Consider the following 24778-nt stretch of genomic DNA (forward strand, 5'->3'; position numbering starts at 1 on the left):
CCAGAAACTTCAAAGAATTTCTTTTAAGTCTTTTGCAATTGGGACCAGATTAAAGAAGGACATCCAGCACCAAATTGCCAACTGCCAAAGGAGTGGCTTGACCTGAACAGCCACAGCCTGGAACCCAAAGCAGGGTCATGCAGCTGCCCTCGGCTTCAGCCGTGGTGCAGATTTATTTGTAGAGAACCAGGCTGGAAAGCTGAGCCTTTGGAGTTTTGGAGATTTGCACACTCTTAGTGGAGCTGGGCACAACTCCTTTTTGCAGGGACATTAAAAGAGCACTAATCTGAACATAAACATTGGAAGACTAAATGAAGAATTGTGTCAACAGATAATATTAAACTGGGATCAATGGCACATGCCTGGACTCTCAGCTGCTCAGAAAGTGAAGAAAGGAAGATTGAAGTTTGAGGCCAATGCAGGTAGAAAGTTAGCAAGATCTCATCTCAACCAACAAGACAGGTGTGGTAGGGGCACACAGCTATCATGATCTGTGATCCTGCTGTACTGGACACATAGGTAGATGAATTTCAGGCCAAGATTGGAATCAGGCAAAAAAAAAATTGAAAAATAACTAACCAGAGCAGGCTAGGGGCATATCTCATGCAGGTAAAACTTGCTTAGCAAGTTCAAAGCCCTGAGTTCAAACCCCAGTACTGAATTTAAAAAATAATACCACAGGAGGCCAGGAGTGTGGCCTAGTGGTAGAGTGCTTGCCTAGCATGCATGAAGCCCTGGGTTCGATTCCTTGGTACCACATACACATAAAAAGCCAGACATGGTGCTGTGGCTCAAGTGGTACAGTGCTAGCCTTGAGGAGAAAGCTCAAACAGTGCCCCAGGACTGGCAGAATAAATACATACATATATACATACATCACCAAGGAAGGCTATATTCATGGGGTTATAGGAGGGTTTTACTTAGAGGAAGATATATCAAGCTGACCTCTGAAGGAGCTGGAACTTATATCCACAGAGCAGGATGAGATCAGTGGATAGAAAATTACTAAGGAAGCACACAGGTAAAGGGGGAGGGACGATTGTAGCTGAACTAACCTAACAGGATTCTTGTTCAGGGCAGGCCAGGTGATCAGACATGACCCATGGAACAGAAGGATGAGGACCAATCGGACATCCAGAATGGTCAGATTCTTGCTGAACTTCCTTAGCAGAGGGAATTTTTACTAAAATTGAATAGCTCAGAACTGATTGGGGGAGCCCAGAGATTGAAGCTTAAGGAAACCTGATAAAGTCTGGTGGAAAAGAGATTCTTAGCAGAAGCTAAGTGAGCCTGCAATAAGATTCAGAAAATCTCCTAGGAAGTTATTGGAAAAGTGTTCTGGTAATAACACACACACACACACACACACACACACACACACACACACACACACTAGAGATGGTTTGGAAAATACAATTTAAGATTAGCAAGGACTATGAATAAGATATTTATACTGATGTAAAGACAAAGGACAGAATTCTGCAATAATTGTAAGGGAAAGTCAAGGAACAGATTAAGGAAATTCAGAGCTACAGATTAAATGTGTCTCCTAAATTCATGTATGGAAAGCTGGTCAAAAGTAAGAAAAGGAGAAAAGAAAGAAAAGGTAAGTGCAAGGTAGTCTCGAGGGGGTGGCATTAGCAGTGGAAATATGGAAGATGACTAGGTCTTGAAGGCCATTCCTGATGTCATCAAAGAGGGCCCAGAAACCCAGAGAGAGCCCCTTTTGCTTCATGTGTATTCAGCAACAAAATGGTCATACTAAATCCCAGAAAACAGTCCTTAACCAGACATCAAACCCATGGCTATGTTGATTTGTGAGTATAAATTCCAGCCTCCATAATCGTAAGAAATAAATTTCTGTGGTTGATAAGTCATTCAATTTATAGCATTTTATTACAGCACTCATCTCCCACCCACCAGAGATGGAGAGAGACAATCAACGTCACTTAAAGATCCACAGAGAAGAAAACAGATAATAAGTAAATATGAAGAACACAATATTTAAAGCAAGAGCAGAGAAAAATTACTGAGTTGATAGAATCAAAAAATCACCAGGCAGAATTCATGATCAGGTAGAGAGAAACCTAGACCTGTCCTGTGATTTTTATTTTTTTGTAAAATAAATGTAAAAATAACAGCAAAATCCATCCACACTCAAGCTAGCACCTTAAATTCATTTCTCAGCCCTGACTACCATTAGAATTGCTGGGCAAGTCTGGGCTTTCATTCCTTCCTTAGAGGAGCTGGCTTAGCTATTATGGGATGGAGTCCGGCCATGGATATTTCCAAAATCTTCTCCTCCAGAAATTTGAATATATAGCCAGGATTGAAAACCACTGTCCCGAAAGAATAATATTTTTTTAAAAAAAATCACAGTCTTTTCCATAAAACTAGCAACAGCAAATGGAGAATTTTCTACAAAGCAGAGTAAGAAAAGAATTATGTACTTAAGATGAGATTGTTTGTAAGACTTTCTTCCTTAAAACAGAAAATTATTACATCCACAGTTGAGGGACACAATAACCCACTTAAGAGAAAAAAAAATGAATGGGGATACTCTCATGTGAAGAGTTACCAGACAGCAGGTACCAGTGGCTCACACCTGTAATCTTAGCTGCTCAGGAGGCTGAGATCTGAAGATTGTTTGAAGACACACACACACACACACACACGATTAAATAATATATTTAAAAAAGAGATCCCAGTAAACAATGGTAACTAGTTAAATCTCCCATCTTCAGAGCTGTCACTAAATGGCTACGAAATAAACCAAACTTCAAAAGCATTTCTTGAAAGAAATGTTAACAATGTTAAATAATAATAATAATTTAGGCCTAAATTCAAGGTGAAATCAATGGAATTGTGAGGTAGAGACAAGACATACAAGTCTGCAAAATCTCCATTTACACAGATAATTAATAGACAGTGCAAGATTGGCATTTTCCACAGGTGATAATGGTTCCATGCTTTACCTTGATAAAAGTATCTCAAAATCCTTTCAACAATGAAAAAAATAATCACTGATAGAAATAATACAGCCTCCACAATAGTAGAGAAATAAAATCTGAGAAAATACAGTTAATACAGATCTAACAAGACATAAACCATTATATCATATAGAGGAAAAAATTCATTACATATATGGAGAAATAAATTGGAACAGTGATTAGCTTCAACAATTTGGGATTATAGGGTTTATGGTTTATGGTCTTATTAATTTATTGTAAATTTTTCTAACTATTCTACAGTAAGATTGCCATTTTTATCATTTAAAAAATCATTAAATATTAGCAATTTTGGTCTTTGTATATATTTTCTATGGTACTTATTTACTATAAAGCATAATAATCAAGGTTCATTTGCTTATTTGTGTGTGGGGGTGGTAGTTGTGCCTCCTTAGTTTTTTCGGTCATGTGCACTCTACCACTTGAGCCACACCTCCACTTCTACCTTTTGCTGGTTAATTGGAGAGAAGTCTCATAGGCTTTACTACCAGAGCTGCCTTCAAACTTTGATTCTCAGATCTCAGCCTCCTGAGGAGCTAGAATTACAACCATGCACCATCAGCACCCAATGTCTTGTGCTTGTTTCAAACAATTAAAAGATGTTTTAGTTAATCTGATATTAATGACATAGAGAGACAAAACACCTATGAAAACTATAGTTATTTCAGGGCTATTTTTTTAACAAGGTCATTTTCTGGAAGTAGTATGTTTATGAAAAACCTTGCCAAAAACAAGAATATAAAAATGTGTTCTGCATTAGGAAGAAATCCACGTCATAAGTACATTAGAAGTTAACAAGATTTAGAAATAAAATACACAAAGCCAAAAAAACTTGGGAAAATGTGCCTGTAACTATAAATTCTCAACCATGTCCACACAGACCCACAAGAGACACTCTACACTGAGCTCTTGAAAGTTCAACTCAATTGAATTCCTACGAGGTTCTAAAGTTCTCTGCATGTTCTTCCTTGGTTCGAATACTTCAGGAAACAAGCAATAACTTATTTCTTTCTTTTTCAGGGTGATTTACACAAGTTTCTTGAGAGTGCAATTACCTGATAGTTACTATACATAAGTGTGTGTGTGTGTGTGTGTGTGTGTGTGTGTGTGTGTTGGTTCTGGGGCTTGAGTTCAGAGCCTGGGCACAATCCCTGAGCTTCATTTGCTCAAGGCTATCACTCTCTACTATTTGAGCCACAGCTCCATTTAGGGCTTTGATGGTGATTAATTTGAGATAAGAGCCTCATGGACTTTCTTTCCCACGCTGACTTCAAACCATGATCTTCATATCTCAGCCTCCTGAGTAGCTAGGATTACAATGTGAGCCACCAGCATCACCTTGCATAGACTTCTTGAAATTATTTTGAACCAGAATATTAAGTGGTTTGCATTCCAAGTCTTGGGGGTATGCTAGTTCATCAATTGACAGATATGCTTTTTTATCCAATTAAAAATAAATATCAATAGCAGCCAGAGCACAAGGCTCTGAGTTCAAGCCTCAGTGCCAGCACAAAAATGTATACTGCATACATGCAAACATATAATAATAATAATAATAATAATAATAACAACAGTCAATGTCCATTCAGTGAATAAAATATGCCAAGTCTTTATTTTCTCATTGTATTCTTATACCAAACTTAGGCGCCAGTCCCTCCATGCTAACTTAAATCTGGGGTTAAATGCTTTCCTTTGTGTCCTGCAATAGCCCTGGGGGCGGGTCTCCCACCTGGGCAGTCGGAATGCAGACTTCCTGCCTGGAATGTGCCCTGACCTTTACAGTTAGTGCCATGTCCACTGATCAGTCATCAGTGATGTGGCCCAGTCCCATGCTGTGTGGCCTGGGGCCTCAATCCACTCCCTGTGTCCTTGGGCTAAATATATACTTTAGCCCCACTTCTTTCCAAGTGAGCCAAGTCCTGTTTGCCTGCTTGTCTCTCATCTTGTCACCGGGGACTCTGTCAGAGGTTGCAGGGGGGAGTTGGGGGGCAGGGGACTAGAAGCTCTTGTCAGTTCCACCACCAATCAACATTTTCTGCCTTCCTCAAAAACATGGGGCCATGATGGCTGTCATCTAGGGCCAAGTACTATTTTATTTTTTCCAAATTAGCACCTTGAAAGCGAATAGGAAAGTTGCTGATTACTGTTGAGAATGTTCATGATCATCTCTGATCGCAAAGCCTGCAGTGGCTTTTCACCAGCTCCTTCCAGCAGGACTGCAAGATCATCTCCCTCTACCTCAACACACAAAGGTGCCCTAGTGCTTGTGGGGTGTCTCCTGTTGTTTTCTGACACCCTGTATCTCACCAGCCTCCGGAACCTGGGGTGATTGCTGCTTTCAGGCATTATCTGCTTCCTCCTTAGAGGCACCCAGGATCTAGGCTCCCCCAAACCCCTATCTGCCAGAAACCTGGCTGTGTGTGTGTGTGTGTGTGTGTGTGTATGCCCATGTGCATGCACCAGTACTGGGGCTTGAAGGCAGGGCCTTTTACTCTCATTTGGCTTTTCACTCAAGGATGGCGTTCTACTCTTAGGCCAAACCTTCACTTTTGCTTTTTGCTAGTTAAGAGGAGATAATAGTCTCATGGACTTTTCTGCCTGGGCTGGCTTCAAATTGTGGTTCTCAGATCTCCGCCTATAGAGTAGGGAGGGTTACAAGCGTGAGCCACCAGTTCCCAGCAAGCCAGTCCCTCTTATTCAAGTTGAGCAGTGCCATTTTCTACACCCCTTGCTTACCTGTCCTTACTAGTTGGGTCTTAGACCAGAAGGCTCTGCGTGTGAAGACATCATTTAGAAAAGTAGTTCCGCCTCCACATTCATGGCTCTCGCTGTCCACAGAGCTCCCTGCTCCCAGGATACCTGCTTCAACCCTGTGGCTGGGATCTCTTCAGAGATGGGGTTTGTTCCCAAGGGGGAGTCCAAGGGCGGAATAGGTGCTACCTTCTCTACCAAACCCACCCACAGAATAACTGTTCACCCACGCGAATGCATCTTGAGTAGGGGTAGGCTGTTGTTTTTAGAGAATGGAAAGTGATTTAATTTAAAAACAAAACCAACATCAAAAAGAAAATCAGCCAAGGGCCAAGTGGCTCCTACTTACTGAGATCTGAGGATCACTGTTCAAAGCCATCCCAGGCAGGGAAGAACCTAAACTCTTATTTCCAATAAACCAGCAAAAAGCCAGAAATGATGGTGTGTCTCAAATGGCAGAGGGCCAGCCTTGAGCAAAAAAGCTAAGGGACAGTGCCCAGAGCTTCATTTCACACTTTTCCTGTCATCTCTCTTCTACCTAGTCAGAACCTTGGCCTGCCTGGAAAACCTGGGTCACTAATGCAGGGAGGAGAGCACCATCTGAGAGTCACATAGTTGCTGAGATTGAAGGTGGAGGCCCAGGGTGTGAAACGGAAAGGTGTACTTACTCCACGGCACACGCAAGCTCCCACACCTTCTATGTGTGGGCTGTGAAACAGGGATTTGATGTGCGGGCAGATTCTTTGGGTTTGATGTAATTACCTGCAAATAGTTGTTTTAGTTTCAAGATACCATTGTTACTGCTTGCATACCTTTGCTTGGATAAATTCCAGATGGGGTGGCAATATGGGGCTCGAGAAGAATGGGGGTCTGTGCAGATTGGGGGGTTCATGGGGGGCAGTGGCCAGCCTGGGTGATGGGGCAGGGAGCAGGGGTTACTTGGTGAGGACCAGGGAGAGAGTAAGCCACCCCTGGGAACAGGAAAAGAAGACAGAAGGTGTGAAAGGTGCCCTTGCTTTAGGAGGCAAGATGCATATTTCCTCAGCCCACTAGGGAACCCCAACAGTTACCCCCAGGGCCGCCTCTTTTCTGGTTCTTCAGCCTTCCCCTCTTGTGGAGATGTTTCTCTTGGCCTATAAACCAGAGGGTAATTCAGTGTTTTCCCTCTTCAATCGGGAGCAAGGTGACACTAGCAAGAAATCCAGGTAGAAGTTTGAGCAGTCACCAAGCTTGTTAATGAAAATAAATTCTTTCCAAAGGATGATGACAATGATGGATGGGCAGGGTTTTAAATCTTTAAGGGGACAGAGTTAACCAACTATGAAAGATCCAGTGACTCCAATTCCTGTTGGAAGCACGGGGCCTCATGTCAAGAAGTTAACAATAAAAGATAGTTTCACTGGTCCTGGTGCCAGTGGCTTGTGCCTGTAATCCTAGCTACTCAGGAGGCTGAGACGTGAGGAACATAGTTTAAAGCAGTCCAGGTAGGAAAGTCTGTGAGACTTTTATCTCCAATTAGCTACCAAAAAAAGCCAGAAGTAGAGCTGTGGTTCAAGGTAGAGCATTACCTCTGAGGAAAAAAAGAAAAGAAAAGAAAAGAAAAGGTCAGAGACATTGCTCGGATCCTGAGTTCAAGCCCCAAACTGGTACAAAATAAGAATATTTTAATTGGGCCTTTAAAATAGCATTGTGGCCAGCTGGAACCCTAGTCCTAGCTGCTCAGTACAACAGATGGTAGCCTCTATCCATAAAATAGTTCTAATGCCAAGTATAGTTGCTTATGCCTATAATCCCAGCACTCAGAAGCAAGTGGATTCTTTCTTTCTCTCTCATTTGAATTTTTACCTAAGACTGTGAAGTTTAAAAAGAAAAGAGAAATCTTGCTATGGCCTTCCAGGCTAAGTTAATATTGAAGAAAACTCCAGGGTGGGCATACTGTCATGACAGAGGAATGAGTCAACAATGGTTAAATTTGGGGCACCCAGAATATACAGCAAGAGAAACTTTGATACGATTTCCCTAATGCCTTTCAAATTGCAACACAAACAACTCCCTGACATGCAGGCTGGCCCTGGGGCAACGGGACACACATCCAGAGTGCAGTGGGAAGTTTGCTTTGGCTGGCCACAGAGGTATGTCTTAGGCTGGGTAGACATGGCTGCCCGGCCATCTTAGCTGCAAGAGACGGGTGGAGACATTGTCTGCAAGGCCAAGTTTGGCATGGAGAACTTCCTCACTGGTATCTCCTGCCAGGCGGCGGCGTTTTTCTTATATAATGCCCCCTCCCTAGTGTCTGGCCAAGTCTCCAGCATTTTTTTATTATGCTCTGTTCTTGTATCTGATCGTCTTTCCTGATGGCATAGATGCAAGAGAGAAGCTATTCCTCGGGGCCGGGGGGGGGGGGGGGATTTACAAGACTGAAGGACTCCGAGGTTTCCTATAGAGAGGGAGCCCCCCACCCCCATCTGAGCTGATTTCTTTTTAAGTTTAATTATGGCACCAGACCTATTTATCTAGAAAAAGATCCACAATTTCTTTCCTTTTTTTTTCTTTTCCTTTCGTTCTTTTTTTTTTTTTTTTTGTGACTTCTCAAGATTTAATGCAGTGTTCCAATCTGTGTCTGGTTCATTTCAGCTTCTTCACCACCACACCTGGACGCAGGCACTGCTCTTCAGCTTCTCGGCCTTCTCCTTGTCTGTGGTAACCAGAGTGTACTGGTATCTGCTGCAGCAGACCTTGAACTTCACATTGTCTTTGTTTTTCTTGATCTTGACAGACTTAGCATCCTTCTGCCTGACCTGGAGCAGACAATCTTTCATCTCCTTGATTTTGCAAGGCATGGCAAAGGACAGCATGGGCCTGAACAGTGTACAGCCAGACTGCTCTTCCTTTCCTTTCCTTCCTCCTGTCCTTCCTTGCTTCCTTCCTTTGTTCCTCCTTCCTTCCCTCCCTCCGTCCCTCCCTTCCCTCCCTCCCTCCCTCCTTTCTTCTTTCCTTCTGTCTGTCTGTCTGTCTGTGTTGGTTGTAGGGATGAATTCAAGCAGTCCCTGATCTCTTTTGCTCAAGGCTAGCATTCTACCACTTTGAGCCATTGTGCCATTTTCATTTCTCTGGTGGTTAATTGGAGATAAGAGTCTCATAGACTTTCCTGCCCTGGTTGGCTTTGAGCCTTGATATCAGGTCTCAGTCTCCTAAGTAGCTAGGATTATAGGGTATGAGTCACCTGAGCCTGACTAGATCCATAGTTTTTATTCCAAGTCACAGCCACACGTGGCTGGAAATTTATTATGGATTGCTTAAAGCTATCAACCATGAGATTAGGTGTTTCAGTTATGTAGAGACCAAAAAAAAAAAAAAAAGAAAGAAAAAAAAAACAGGAGAAAACCATTTATGCTAGCTTTTCCTCAGCAGTGATGGCCAACACTGAAAAATAAGACAATAGCAAATGCATAAAGAAACAACTTTTTGTGTCCCAATCCTGGGGTTTGAACTCAAGGCCTTGGTGCTATCCCAGAGCTCTTGTGCTCTAGGTTAGTGCTCTACCACTTTGAGTCCCAGCTCCACTTGTGACTTTTCCAGGGATTAATAAGACTCTCACAGACTTTCCTGCCCAGGTTGGCTTTGAACCACACCAGTCAGATCGTAGCCTCCCCAGGAGCCAGGATTACAGGTGTGAGCCACTGATACCTGGCCCAAAACTATTGCATTTTTTGTTTGTTTGGTTTTTGCTTTTCAAGTCCTGGGGCTTGAACTCAAGGTCTGAGCACTGTTGTTGGGCTCTCTCAAGGCAAGTACTCTAACACTTGAGTCACAGCACCACTTCCGGCCTTTTCTGTGTATATGGAACCAAAGAATAAAACCAAAGTTTTCATGCATACTAGGCAAGCACTCTATCACAAGACCAAACTCTCTGCCCTGTTTTTTGCTTTTTGTTTTTTTTTAATGTCCTAATCTCTTGAATGCTTACTTTTTTCCTCCTCTGTCAGTACTGGGACTTAATCTCAGGGCCTGTGGTATTGCTTGGCTTTTTTCGATCAAGACCCCTTAAGCTATATCTCTACTTTTGACTTTTCATTGGTTAATTGGAAATAAACATCTCACAGACTTTCCTGCCCTGATTGGCTTTGAACCATGATCCTCAGGTCTCAAATTCCTGAGTAGCTAGGATTACATTTATGAGCCATCAGCACACTTTCCAGTTATATTTGAGCAGCTATATTTGAAGGTATATATTGAATGTTTTCACTTAATGGGCTCCTGAGGAGAGACTGTCAAAATGGTATGACGAATTTATAATCAGTGGCACAGTATAAATCCCCATATCCGTGTGTGTATATATACATATACATACATATATACATATACATACATATATACATGCGCACATATGCACACCCATATGGAGATAGGAGTTTTATGCTTCATAGCCAGTCTGGGCAAAAATTAATAAAACCCTATTTCAAAAACAAAGCCAGGTATGGTGGTGTATATCTGTAATCCCAGTTATTTCATAGGTAGAGATAGGATTCAAGCCCAGGTATAAATGGGAGACTCTACTAAAATGACAAGAGGATTAGTGCTATGGCTCAGGTGGTAGAGCACCTGCCTAGAGGCATAATACCTTGAGTTCAATCCCCGATACTAAATAAATAATCAAAAGCCTCAACATTCCCACTGGTGTCTCTGTTCTAGAATAGTATTTCTGAAGACATGTAGTTTATAAGACCTATAATCTAACATCTTTCTCTTTCCATGATTAGAATCATGCCTGAGAAATACTTAGCTCACATGTGAAAAAAATTACAGGCCCAGTCTTGGGGCCTTGAACTCGGGGCCTGGGCCCTATTCCTGAGCTTCTTTTGCACAAGACTAGAGCTTTACCGCTTCAGTCAGCTCTATTGTGACTTTTTTTTGGGGGGGGGGTAATTTATTGGAGAGAAAAGTCTCATGAACTCAAGCCACAGTCTTCAGATCTCAGCCTTTAGAGTACCTATGAATACAGACGTGAGCTTGGAGCTTGCTGTCAGACACATTCTTATGTAGTTTGTTCTGCTGTTTTGAGCTGTATAATTTGGAAACATATTACACCCATTCCTCTGTATCCTTCTAGAATCATTTGTCTCTATGGACAAGTAACAACTACAAATGGAATTGCTGACCTGGCCTGGTTCCTGTAAGAGCAGAAAATCCTGGCTACCTAGTTTCCCAGAATGTCTACAACTAATAGAAGATGATGTAAACCATTAGACTTCTTTTGAAACCCTTTCTTATCGATTTATCCAGTTTGGGGTTTGTTTGGGGTATTTTTTGGCCAATCCTGTGGCTTAAACTCAAGGGTTGAACACTGTCCTTGGGCTTTCTCAAGGCTAGAGATCTAGCTCTTGAGCCACAGCACCACTTCCAGCTTCTTTTATGTGTGTGATACTGAGGAATCGAACCCAGGTCTTCCTGCATGCTAGGCAAGCACTCTACCACTAGGCCAAACTCTCAGCCCCTACTCTGTACCCTTTTTAAGCTCTAGTGACAAGCGCTGGTGGCTTCCATCTATAATCTTAGCATCTCAGGAGGCTGAGATCTGAAGGTTGAGGTGCAAAGCCAGCGCAGCCCAGACAGGAATGTCGGTGAAACACTTATCTCCAATTCACCACCAGTGGCTCGAAGTGGTAGAGCACTACCTTGAGATGAAGTGTTTAGGGACAGCGCCCAAGCCGAGAGAGAGAGAGAGAGAGAGAGAGAGAGAGAGAGAGAGAGAGAGAGAGAGAGAGAGAGAGAGAGAGGAAGAAGAAGGAGGAGGAGGAGGAGGAGGGGGAGGGGAGGGGAGGGGAGGGGAGGAGAGGAGGGGAGAGACAGTAATATTTTGCTTTCAGCCAGTGACTAATAATAAAACATGTTGTGATCATGTAATGGTACCTTGATGCCTGTTTTCTTTCTAGCTTTATTGGTCAACCCAATAGCATATTAAGTTATGAATTTAAGACAAAGTGGGACAATATGTTCGTGAATGGCCTAACAGCTGCTTAGCTAAATGTTTTATAGAATCGACTAGGTTTGACTAAGTGAACAGAAGTGTTTTTATTTTGTTTGTTTTGGCCAAACTAATCAATCACTGGTGCTTCTAAGGCAATGTCAGGGCGTGGGCCAGCATTCTGCCTCTGCTTGTGTGAAAGGACACCACATTGAACATTCCTGGCCACATGGTTTTACTTCACCATTCCAGGCTGAGAAATGAAGATCATTCCGGAGAAAGACTTTCCAATTCTGATTTGCAGCTCATCCATGACCAAGAAATCAATGTAATGGATTGTTTGTAGCATTTTTTGAAAGCTGAAAAAAAATAAATTACTTATCCACTAGGAAAAAGCACAGTTGTTGAAATTTCTAAATGTTATTTATATATAATAACATATAAATCGCTGTGCATGTATGTATGGCATATAAATTATATACAAGTGATATCTATCATGGTTACTTTGTGAAATTTATTTTCTTACTGCCTGTCACAGCCAAAATAATTGAAAAGCCACTGATCTAACAGCAGTAGAGAAAACCACAACCATTAAATCATCTCCAAACCATGCATTATAAGTAAATGTTAGCTATTTCCTCAGTTTTAGATTTCCTTACCAGTTTTTTTTTCCTTCAACAGGCAATGCTAATCTAAGAAGGAAACTATCAAATCTTGAATCTCTAAACTTACTCTTAGACCTCTATAGCATGCAAAGAAGACAATATTTACATGCTTGTGAACCATGCAATCCTTTGGCCGTACCCAGATTCCAGAGCTATAGGTAATATAAACTTCTAGTTACATGAAATTTCTTGAAAGTTTTTTTTGTCATACCTCTTCCAGTCGAGAGGGCTCAAATGGACAGAACTTCCTGATGGCACATAATCAGCAATCACTGTGACAAAATGTCTAACAGAAACCAACTTAAGGAGGTAGAAAAAGTATCTACTTTGGCTCACAGTTCCAGTGTTTCTGTCCACAGTCTTGGCTGTCCTGATTCTAAGCTGGTGGTGAGGCAGGCAGAGCACCATGGGACTAGAAGCATGTGGCCGAGCTGCTTGGCAACCAGGAAGCAGAGAATCCTCATGGAAGACAGGAAGCAGAGAATCCTAGGGGTAGGTGGCCTTCTCCTTTTTTCATTTTATCCTGTCTGGGGCACCAGTGTAGGGGATGGGACCAGCCATATCCAGGGCAAGTTTTCTCCCTTAGAGAATGCACTCTGGAAACAGCCTGACAACATACCCAGAATGTGGTTTACTAATCTCCTCCGTGTTCTCAATCCAAGCAAGTTGACAATTCAAGATGAACCAGCACACAACAGTCAGGATGAACTTGAGCTCACCCTTATAGCTTCAAAAATAGGAGAAGGAGAAAGAGGAAGTAAATCCCCTGCAAAGTGCAATTTATTACCAGTTTTACAAAGTACATGAAAATTATTAGGGATATTCAAGAGAAAATGCAGGTTGCCTTCTGTCATTCTTTCCATCTTTCTGTCTCTATCTCTCTGTTTCATTCTGTCTCTGACTCTGTCACTGTCTCTTTGTCTCTCTCTCTCTCTCTCTCTCTCTCTCTCTCTCTCTCTCTCTCTCTCTCTCTCTCTCTCTCTCTCTTTCTCTCTCTCTCTCTGCTTTTGAGAACTGAACACACTTGTATTAGTACCCAAGTGGTCAATTCAGTGTCTTTTCTAAGAGAATATCCCAAACACTAAATTAAAATGTCTTCTAAATGAATGATTTTCTCTGTTCTATTTTCACATCATGATCATTTATAAGGCATATTCTTATTCTTTCTTTATCTTCTGGGTTTCTTTTCCTCTTTAAGTAGAGAGCTTTGGACAAATAATAGAGATTTATGATTTGAAGGACATGGGGAGATTTAAATTGCAGATTGGGATAGACAAAACTTCCTGTATTTCAGAATTGAGACAGATACAGTGCTGAGATAGGGATAAGTGGACAGAGAGAACACAATGCATTATAAGACATCAAAGAACAGGCGTACTTCTGTTTCCAGGTACCATTTTCCAATTAGCTTGATCCACCTGTACCCTACTTGACCGACTTCTTGGTACAGTGGTCAACAGGCTCTGGCAGCAGACCCCAAAAGGGATTTTCCCAAGTCAAAAGGTTAGTCAGAGGCCTCACCTACATCTCATTGGAGTTGTGGCTTCATGAACACACCTCCCCTCATATATCATATACCCTCAGCAAAATTATTAAGCCTATTCAAAAAGTGCCTACAACTTGAGAGCTCTGTGAACTCAGGGGTTCACTCAGATTGCCCATTCTTTTTTTTTTTTTTTGCCAGTCCTGGGCTTGAGCTCAGGGCCTGAGCACTGTCCTTGGACTTTCTCAAGGCTGGAGCTCTACCACTTGAGCCTCAGCACCACTTCCGTTTTTTTCTATATATATGGTACCAAGGAATCCAACCCGGGTCTTCGTGCATGCTAGGCAAGCACTTTAACCACTAGGCCAAATTCCCAGCCCCTCAGATTGCCCATTCTTGTTTTGCTCAAGGCAAAACTCTGCCACTTAAGCCACACCTCCACTTCCTCCTGTCCTATCTGGAAGGTGTACTTTTCCCTATGTATTGATACTTGACCTCTTGGTCAAGCTGTCTACCCTGAGTTTCCTATGGGAATGTACTTGTGCTTGCTTTTGTTTCCAATAATTCTTGCTCTATTAAAGCCCCCTTGACTATCTGCCCCTGAATTCTATCTTTGATGAGATCAGGAACTTTCCACTTGTTTCTGGTGACAAGGCTACTTCACTTATTCATTTAACCAATCGTCATTTCCCACCTCACAGGATACAGAGATGAATATTTCTCTCCTAGGAAAAGATCACCTAAAGTGAATCATAACATCTTATTGGTAAGGCTATGATGGTGGAATGAGCCAATTCCACAGATAAAGAGAGGTGGTAATTTGCTTCGCCTAGGATTTGAGCTGATGGAAGTGTGTGTGTGTGTGTGTGTGTGTGTGTGTGTGTGTGTGTGTGTGTGTTAGGGGCTCATCCAAGTGTTAGCTATAATGATAACCACTTATACCAGTAGTCTATTTAAGAGGCCAGCTGGTTTGGCAGAAGAGTGAAATTTCAGTAGAAAAATCTTACACAGATGGTGATTCAGAGGGCAGAGCAGTGGACTATGAGATTATTTCTAACTAAATCTCCGGTAACATCCACACTGAGTCTTCAGGGCCCACACTGTGAGGAACTGAGATCTAGTGAAATGAGTAAAAATCCCACATTGTCTTTTTTTTTTCTTGCTCTGAAAAATGAGCTTGAGCTCAGGGCTTCAAGCTCTCATGTGGCTTTTTCATTAATGGCTGGCCCTCTATCCCTTTAGCCAAAGCTCTCCTTCTGGCCTTTTGATGGTTGATTAGAGAGAAAACACTCATGTGCTTTTCTACTCAGGCTGGCTTTGAACCTGGATCTTCAGATCTCAGTTTCTTGAGTAGCTAGGCTTGTAGGTATGAACCACCAGCTCCAGGCAAGAGACAGGGATCCTGCTGATCTTTGGATATTTAAACAAAAACAAAGACAAAAACAAAAATGGCCAGGCTGGGAGTTTTGCCTAGTGGTAGAGTGCTTGCCTAGCATGCACAAAGACCTGAGTTCAATTCCTAGGTACCACATACATAGAAAAAGCTGTAAGTAGGGCTGTGACTCAAGTGGTAGAGCTCTAACCTTGAGGAAAGCCCAAGGACAGTGCTCAGGCCCTGAGTTGAAGCCCCAGGACTCCCTCCCTCCCCCCCAAAAAAAAGAAAGAAAGAAAAAGAAAAAGCTGGAAGTGGTGCTGTGGCTCAAGTTGAGAGCTCTAGCCTTGAGAAAGCCCAAGAACAGTGCTCAGGCTGTGAGTTCAAGCCCTGGGACTGGCATAAAAAAAACCCAGTCATGTTAAACAGTAACTTCTGGAAGAGGTTGAATAGAATATAAGAACAACCCTGGCACTGATGGCTCATTCCTCCTCCAATTCTAGCTAGTTAGGTTGAGAGTGGAAGATTGCAGCTCACAACTAACTGGGGGATGAAAGTCTATGAGATTTTTTATTTCCAATTAACCAGAAAAAAAAAAAAAAGAAAACTAGAAGTAGACTGTGGCTCAAGTGGTAGAGCTCTAGCTTTGAAAGAAAAAGCTAGGGAACAGTGCATAGGCCCTAAATTCAAGCCCCAGTACCACACAAAAATAAACAAGTAAATAAATAAAAGCACAATATTAGAAACAAAACAAAATGCTCAAGCAAAGGGAGTAATTTTTAATTTTTCTCTTAACTTTGAATTACGCAATATTGCTTTAAAAATAAGTTTGCCTCCTCAAAAACGAAATCCACTTAGATAGCCTAAATGAATTCACCCAATGTGTCATGATCCATTTTTAAAGAAAATATCCCTGATATGCATTTGTTTTTACAGCAAATTAAAGCATGAAACTTTCCCTGGAGGCAATATCAAAACAATGGGCAAGTCAGAAATGAGTATAAGAAGGCTAGGCCAAACCTCACAGCCTAACCATTCACCCACCCAGCCTTTCTTAATGAAATCATGCAATTGACAGGGGAAAGAAACCTGTGTAGTTTCAGTCCTTCCCCCTGCAGCTGAGGGAAAAGGACTTGTCATAACGCAGCTGAGCAAACCTAAGCTTTCTTTAATGTACTTGGGGAAAGATCTCTGAGGAGCAGTAACTGCACTTGCATAGGGCTTAACTGCTTTGAGGGATTTTTCCCCCCATAAATTGTGACATATGAGCCTCTGAAAAAGCATGATTGAGTAGAAGATTTGATGTTAAATGAAGAAACTGAGGCCTGCCACCAGCTCTAGCTCTGATCTACTGTTTTGTTTTGGCAGGCGTACGAGAAGCTGGAGGTAAACTGGTGGCTGGGTGTGCGTCTGTTTTGAGGTAGCACAGAGTCCCCGGGAATGGAATGTGAGGCTAGGTGCTGGGAGCTCACACTTATAAGTCCAGCTACCCAAGAGGCTGAGTTCTGAGGATCACTGTTTGAAGCCAGCCTGTATAGGAAAGTCCATGAGACTCTTGTCTCCAATTAATCAGTAAAAAGCTAAACACAGAGCTGCAGCACTGGAGGGCACTGAGATGCAGCTCAGCAGTCCAGTGCCTGCCAGGCAAATGTAAAGACCATGAATTGAAACCCCATTACTTTATTTTTCTTGCAGGGACAGGGGGGGTGGAGTCTAATGCTGAGACTTGAACTCAGGACTTGGGTGCTGTCCATTAGCTTTTTTGCTCAAGGTTTGGTGCTCTACTGTTTAAGCCCTTCCACTTCTGGGCATTTTGCAGGTTAACTGAAGATAAGAGACTCATGGACTTTTCTGCCCAAGCTGGCTTTAAACTAAAATCCTAGCTAGGATTACAGGCATGAGTTACCAGCACCCAGAAGATTCTAATTTCTTAAAGACATGTAAATATATATTTTGTGTGTGACAGGTTTTCACTATGGAACGCAGGCTACTCTCAAACTTGAGATTCTCCATCTCCAACTCTGGGTTTCTGGGATTCGAGGTATACACCCCCAAATCTGGCTGAGGCAGGCATATTTGCTGTAGATATGTTCTGAGTTGGTCTCCGCAGCCTGTCTACTTGGGGGTGAACTGAAACACAGTAAAGCCAGGGCTAGAAAAAGTGATTACATAACAACATTGAGGGACAGCATTCTCAGCTAACACTCAGTCCAGGAGTACCCAGAAGCCATGCTCTCTGATCAAAGGAGAAGAAAAAGGACACCCACAGCCACCATGTCAAAAGGCTACAGAATCCAGCAAGAAGATGGAGCCAAGTGTCTGGAGGGGATGAGTGGGGCTGGGAGAGATGGAGAAAGATGGGGGAGGTGATATTGATCAGAACACATTGTACAAGTGATACATAAGTTGATACATTGAAACCCTTTGTACACTACTTAAAGATAGTAAATTCTAAAAAATGAATCAAGGCTGAGCCGGTGGCTCACGCCTATAACCCTAGCTACTCAGGAGGCTGAGGTCTGAGGATTGTGGTTTAAAGCCAGCCCGGGCACCAAAATCCATGAGACTCTTTTTTTTTTTTCCCCCAGTCCTGGGCTTGAGCTCAGAACCTGAGCACTGTCCTTGGACTTTCTCAAGGCTAGAGCTCTACCACTTGAGCCTCAGTACCACTTCTGGTGGAATCGAACCCGGATCTTCATGCATGCTAGGCAAGCACTTTAACCACTAGGTCAAACTCCAGGCCCCTTCATGAGACTCTTATCTTCAGTTAACCACTTGAGCTTTGTGGCTCAAGGGGTAGGGCAGTAGCCTTGAGTTGAAGAGCTCAGGGACAGCTCCCAGGCCCAGAGTTCAGCCCCAGGAATGACAAACAACAACAACAAAAAAGAATCAAGTTATTGTTCTTGAGGTGAAGAAAAAATTCAGAATGTGTCTCCTTTTCTCTTTATGGCGAATAACAAGGCAGCTACAACTACACAAAAGAGATTTGGTGAAAAGGAAGAAAGAAAAGAAGAAAGGAAGGAGAGAAAAAGTAAAGAAGGAGGGAAACAGGGGAGGAAGGAAGGAAGGAAGGAAGGAAGGAAGGAAGGAAGGAAGGAAGGAAGGAAGGAAGGAGGGAGGGAGGGAGGGAGGGAGGGAGGGAGGGAGGGAGGGAGGGAGACAGGGAGGAAGGAAGGAAGGAAGGAGGGAGGGAGGGAGGGAGGGAGGGAGGGAGACAGGGAGGAAGGAAGGAAGGAAGGAAGGAAGGAAGGAAGGAAGAAAGAAAGAAAGAAAGAAAGAAAGAAAGAAAGAAAGAAAAGAGAAAAAGAAAGACTTGTGCTTTGAAGCATCTGCCAGAGTACCAGAACTCTCTACAGCTGGTGTTAAATGACCCAGCACAAGGAAGGAATTGTTCCTGCACCAATCAGCACTGATTCTGAGACAAGGAGAATAGACAATGCAGCCTCAAGGGATGGAGAAGGGGAAAAAGAGACAGACAGGCAGGCAGGTAGACAGACAGACAGACAGAGACAAAATGACACACAGACAGATATACAAAGTGAGTGAGGAGGGGCTGGGAGTTTTGCCTAGTGGTAAGAGTGTTTGCCTAGCATACACAAAGACCTGGGATTCGATTCCTTGGTACCACATACATAGAAAAGGCCTGAAATGGTGCTGTGGCTCAAGTGGCAGAGCACTAGCCTTGAGAAAGCCCAAGGACAACGCTCAGGCCCTGAGTTCAAGCCCCAGGACTGAAGAGAGGGGGTGGGGAGGGAGATCTTTCATAGTTCTTCAGTAAAACTGAAGCTGGAGATCTACCGAGAAAACACACTGAATTTCATCGAGGTCTCTCCTCTCTCTCTCTCTCTCTCTCTCTCTCTCTCTCTCTCTCTCTCTCTCTCTCTCTCTCTCTCTCTCTCTCTCACGCATACACACACATACAATTATATACCATTAGTGTTTTTCTCTGTGTGTGTTAATAATCACATTCCCTAAGAGTTCTGTCATCACTCTCAATCAATAAAACTTTATTATAAAGTTCTGGATTTTTGAGACAGCATTGTTCAGGACACACAGCATTTTAGTCAAGCTCCAGTGTACTGAGCCACATAACACATCTGGGCACTGGTGGCTCACACTTGCAATCCTAGCTACTCAGGAGTATGAAATCTGAGGATCATAGCATGAAGTCAGCTTGAGCAGAAAAGCCCATCCAACTCTTATCTCCAATCACCAGCTATAAAAAGGTGGTGTGTGTGTGTGTGTGTGTGTGTGTGTGTGTGTGTGTGTAGAAATGAAAGTGTGATTCAAGCAAAAGCAAAAGGCTAAGTTCAAGTACCAGTACCTGCATACACACAAAACTGGGATTTAGATTGGTGGGGTAGCTCAAGTGGCAGGAATTTCTGCTTAGCAATACAATGTCAAAGCCTAGCACAAGAAAGAAAGGAAGGAAGGAAGGAAGGAAGGAAGGAAGGAAGGAAGGAAGGAAGGAAGGAAGGAAGGAAGGAAGAAAGAGAGAGAGAAGAAAGGAGAGAGAGAAGGAAGGAAGAAAGAAGAGAGGGAGGGAGAGAGGGAGGGAGGGAGGGAGGAAGGAAGGAAGGAAAGAAGGAAGGACGGAAGGAGAAATGAAAGAAAAGGAAGGAGAGGAGAGGAGAGGAAAAGGAAGGAAGGGAAGGAAGGAGAAGAAAAAAAAAGGAAGAAAGGGCTTGGTAGGATGTTAAATAATCTAAGCTGAAAGTTTTACTTTTATGCAGTTGTTTTGACTTCTTACCAATGCAGGTTTGTTAAAATGCTTATCAGTTTAATTTATGTAAGTTAGTAGTTTTCACTCTGAACCAATTTATACTGACAATATGGACATTTAATTATACCACAGTCAGCAAACACAATAGATCTTTTGCATGAGAATTCCTGGGAAAACATTTTAATCATTTAAAATATCATTAATTTAAAAACTAATTAGACGAAATAAGATTTGGCAAACTCCTACCCTTAAGACAAATTGTTCCTAGCTTTCTTAATCTGTTCATGCCTGTTACCATGGAGACCAAGAGAGTCAAAACACACCAGGCAGAGCATTGTTCTGCTCCCAACTTCCTACTATAGATTTGAAGGAGAAAGCTGGCCTGCTCAGGGCTGAGAATCTGAGCTCCCAGCATTGTTGCTTGAGGGGAAAAAATGAGGTCAGTGAGCCAGATACTGGTGGCTCACGCCTGTAATCCTAGCTGCTCAGGAGGCTGAGATCTGAGGATCATGATTTGAAGCCAGTCCTGGAGGAAAGTCCATGAGACCCTTATCTTCAATGAACTACAAAAATGCCAGAAGTGAAGCTGTGGTTCAGTGCTAGCAATGAGTAAACAACTGAGGGACAGTGCCAAGCCCTGTGTTCAAGTCCCAGGACCAGCATGTACACACACACACACACACACACACACACACACGAGTTCAGTAATGATATGTGATCAATAAAGCTAGGAGAAGGGGATCTTATGGGCAATTGTTGACTCTTCTGTAATTAAGAAAAGGGTAAATCACTTCAAGTAATTATTATTATTAGTAGTAGTAGTAATAGTAGGATGATGATGATGGATGATGATGATGATGATGATGATGATGATGATGATGATGTATGTGGCAAACATAAGACCTCTGATTCATTGCTCCAAGCAGCAGGGCTTGAGTCTGTATAAAGAATGGGGAGAATGCACCTGCTTGTTTGGTTATTAAACCTAGGGACTTTTTAGACCAAAGGCCTAAAATAAGGAGTGCTCTGGAGCAGTTTCCTGTTCAGATACACTGTTATTCTCCAGGCTCAGAACAATGTGAAAATGCACCCCTTTTTCTATATGGTATACCTGTGGTAGGTATTGCACTTTTGCCTCTCAAGACCTGTATATGAAAGAAAACCCTTAATTTTTATTTTGCCTCACTTTGGAAATGTATCTCTATTTTCCTTCATAAATGATGTCCTGAAGCAGAGTTTCTGAGAACCTGAACATCACCCTAATATCTCACATCCGTTGGTGTGTAACCACTAACAGTATTATGCTGATAACATGCAAGAACACTTGGATAAGCACACAACTCTGAAAAGCTTCCATAAGGAATAACAGGGATTTGAGCAAATTTATAAATTCTTGAACCTTTCTGCTTATATAAAACTAAAAGGCCTGAGCACCAGTGGCTCAACCCCATAATCCTAGCTAAGTAAGGAGCCTGAGATCTGAATTGAGGTAAAAAGCCAGCCTGGGTAGGGAAATTTGTGAGACTCTAGTCACCAATTTACCGTCTAAAACCCAGAAGTGGAATTGTGCCTCAAGTGGTAGAACTCTATCCTTGAGCAAAAAAGTTCCAGTGTGCATGCACTCACACACACACACACACACACACACACACACACACACACACACATCCAAATGGATGCACACACAGATTAAGATTAATCCATGAGAAGTTCATCATGTATTTCATACCATATAATTTAAGACACTTGGAATCTTTGGCCAAATGTCTCAATAATAAAAATATGCTATTCTTTTTCATTTCAAAGCTAACAAAAAACACTGAACGACTCGGGCACCAATGGCACACACCTGTAATCTTAGTTACTTCAAAAGTTGAGATCTGAGAATTGCAGTTCAAAGGCAACCTGGACAGGAAATTCCATGAGACTCTTCAATAAACTTACGCAGAAAAAGCCAGAAGTGGTGCTGTGGCTCAAGTGGCTCAAGTGCTGGCCTTGAGCACTAAAAGGTTTAGGGACAATACCCAGGCCCTGAGTTCAAACCCTAGGACTGGACTAGCAAGAGATTTAGGGGTGGCAGGGGTAGGAAGAAAAACACTAAATGATCTCAACAAGGGCAATGGAAAATGTGTTTCCTGTTCTTTAGAAAGAAAAATGACTGCTTCACTGCTCAGTTATATTTCTGTCTGTACATTTGTGTGTATGTCTTTATGTGTGTCTGTGCACACACCAACGCTCACACCATACTGGGCTGAAGTCAAAGTCATGGGCTCTCTCAACTTTTTCATTCAAGGTTGATGCTTCACCACTTGAGCCACAGCTCCATTTGCAGTGTTTTGCTGGTTAATTGGCTGTAACAGTCTCCAGAACTCTCCTGCCCTGGTTGGCTTTGAACTGCTATCCTCAGATCTCAGCCTGTTACGCATTTAGGGTTACAGGCATGAACTACAGGAACTCATTTTTGTATTTCTAATTTATCTTCTCTAGTCACAGGCTATATGGTATCTGTACTTGATTTTTTTTTCAAGTGTAGACTTTAATTTACTAAATACTTGCATAATTATTTTCAATCTTACATGTCTTTAAAATTGCTTCAGGATAAATGGTTACAATGAATTTCTGCTACAGAAATTCACTTGATACATTTTATCTTATCAAAACTTTTAAATTCTAAACTACAACTTTGTTCAGAGGGGTTTTTGCAATGACAGAAAACCATGCAAATAAATGTTAGCTATAGAAGGTCTTTTGTTCTTCTCCCTTTGTGCCAGTACTTGGGCCTAAATTCAGGGCCAGGGCACTGTCCTTTAGGTTTTTTGCTCAAGTCTGGTGTTGTACTGCTTAACCCCCACCCCCACTTTCAGTGCTTTTGGTATTAATTTGGAGTTAAGAGCATCATGGACTGTCCTGTACAGTTTGGCTTCCAGCAGAGAGTCTCAGATCTCTGCCTCCTTCTTAGCTAGTATTGTACACATGAGCCATCAGTGCCCAGCCATAACACCAAGAGATTTAAAATGAAACAACAACTCAAAAGTTCAGGAAATGGCTGTCTCACAGAAATGTTTACTTTCATCTCCATGGTGATTATCCAGAAAGTTAGTTAGCAATCTTGTCCATCTTTTGTTCCTCTTTGGGGTGAGGTCTAGAATTCAGGGCCTAGGTAGTGGCTTTTGTTGTTGTTGTTGTTTTGTTTTGTTTTGTTTCTCAAAGCCCAGTGCTTCCTCACTTGAGCCACAGTTCCACTTGCTGGCTCTTGGGTGATTAATTGGAGCTGAGAGTTTTACTGCCCTGGCTGGCTACTAGCACCTCACTCCTCTGCCCCTCTTTCCCTACAAAGTGGGAAGGAGGCATTTCTCTGTGTTAATCCATCCACAAAGTGGTGAGAAGTGATAACATTTACATGCTCAAGATCCTCTCTCAGTGCCTTATAAGATCTTGGGAACAGAAATGACTTAGGCTCCTCCCATAAAAATGTAATAATAATAATACTAGGTGCCAGTGGTTTATGCCTGTAATCCTCTGTATTCAGGAGTCTAAGGATCATGGTTTGAAGCCAGCCAGTGTAGGAAAATCCATGAGACACGTATCCCCAATTAACCAACAAAAAGCTGGAAGTGGTTCTGTGACTCAATTGATAGAGCATACCTTTGAGTATAAAAAGCTCAAAGACAGAGCCCAGGTCCTGAGTTCAAGAGCAAGGAAAAGAATTATTATAAATAATGAGAGATTATCCTCTTCCTTCCTATTACCAACAAAACAAAATGAATTACTTTTGTCATTCTCCATTTTCTTTTTTGGTGGTTGTTGTCAGTCATAGGGCTTGAACTCAGGGCCTGGGTTCTGCCCCTGTGCTCTTTGCTCAAGGTTAGGGCTCTACAACTTTGAGCCACAGCACAATTTCCACTTTTCTGGAGGTTAATTGGAGAGTCTCACACATATTCCTACCTGGACTGCTTTGAATCACAATTCTCAGATCTCAACCTCCTGAGTACCTAGGATTACAGGTATGAGCCACCAGTGCCTGGCTTCCATTTTCTTTATTTCTTTATTCACTGTGGTGAAATTTTGAAGCTGACCAATAGTTGTAATTTGACTTTCTGGCAAAGATTTTATTCAGTAATTATGAAATGTCTTGAAGAACTACACTGCTTTTTATTTCCAAGGAAAATGTTCCCGGTGTAGCAAACAATGAAATTATTTCACTTCAAGTAGAGAAAATACTCTTTACGTTTCCCTTCTTGACATGCTGTGGAAACTATTTCCATAACCATTTGTTCATGTTTTTCTTTCCACTAATTAAAAAGATGGCTATTAAACCATAGAATTGCATGTCAACTGTGTGGAGAGATTAGTGTGTATAATTTGTACACATTTCTTAATGTCCAGAACATTCACTATGATCAGAGACATAGATTCCTCTGTTTCTGGAAGCATACAGTTACTGTCGCTCTTGATGAGGATTCAGACAGCAATGAATCAGAAAATACAGCCTTCCGGGGGTGCAGCGGCAGAAGGAAGCCATCCACTCAGTGTGGTACGACTCAGATTGTAGGCCTAGAGCTGCCTGCTCCCAGCTCCTCTGGTGGTTGGAAGATGGAGCTTGAGCTTTCCAAAGCCTCAGCTTTGGAAAAAAGCCTCTCCAAGGACAGTCTGGACAGATGGGCAGTGTATTTGACAAGCAACCCCTGGATCCCTGCTTCAACGCCCTTCTGCTCTACTTTCAAAGCAGCACTGTATTTCTCAAGTGTTGAAATGGGTAACTGTGCCGGCCACTGGCTGTAAGGGAACAATCTTCCATTCAAAGCGAGATG

At 42.3% G+C, this 24778-nt stretch overlaps 1 pseudogene; it reads right to left on the reverse strand.

Moving 5' to 3' along the window:
• Nucleotides 1–8384: 8384 nt before the first annotated feature.
• On the reverse strand, nt 8385–8599 carry LOC150068542 (large ribosomal subunit protein eL38 pseudogene; annotated as a pseudogene).
• Between the last annotated feature and the right edge of the window lie 16179 nt (nt 8600–24778).

This window comes from Megascapheus bottae, chromosome 1, assembly GCF_031878675.1.
Source record: "Megascapheus bottae isolate mThoBot1 chromosome 1, mThoBot2.hap1, whole genome shotgun sequence".
Classification (NCBI taxonomy): Eukaryota; Metazoa; Chordata; class Mammalia; order Rodentia; family Geomyidae; genus Megascapheus; species Megascapheus bottae.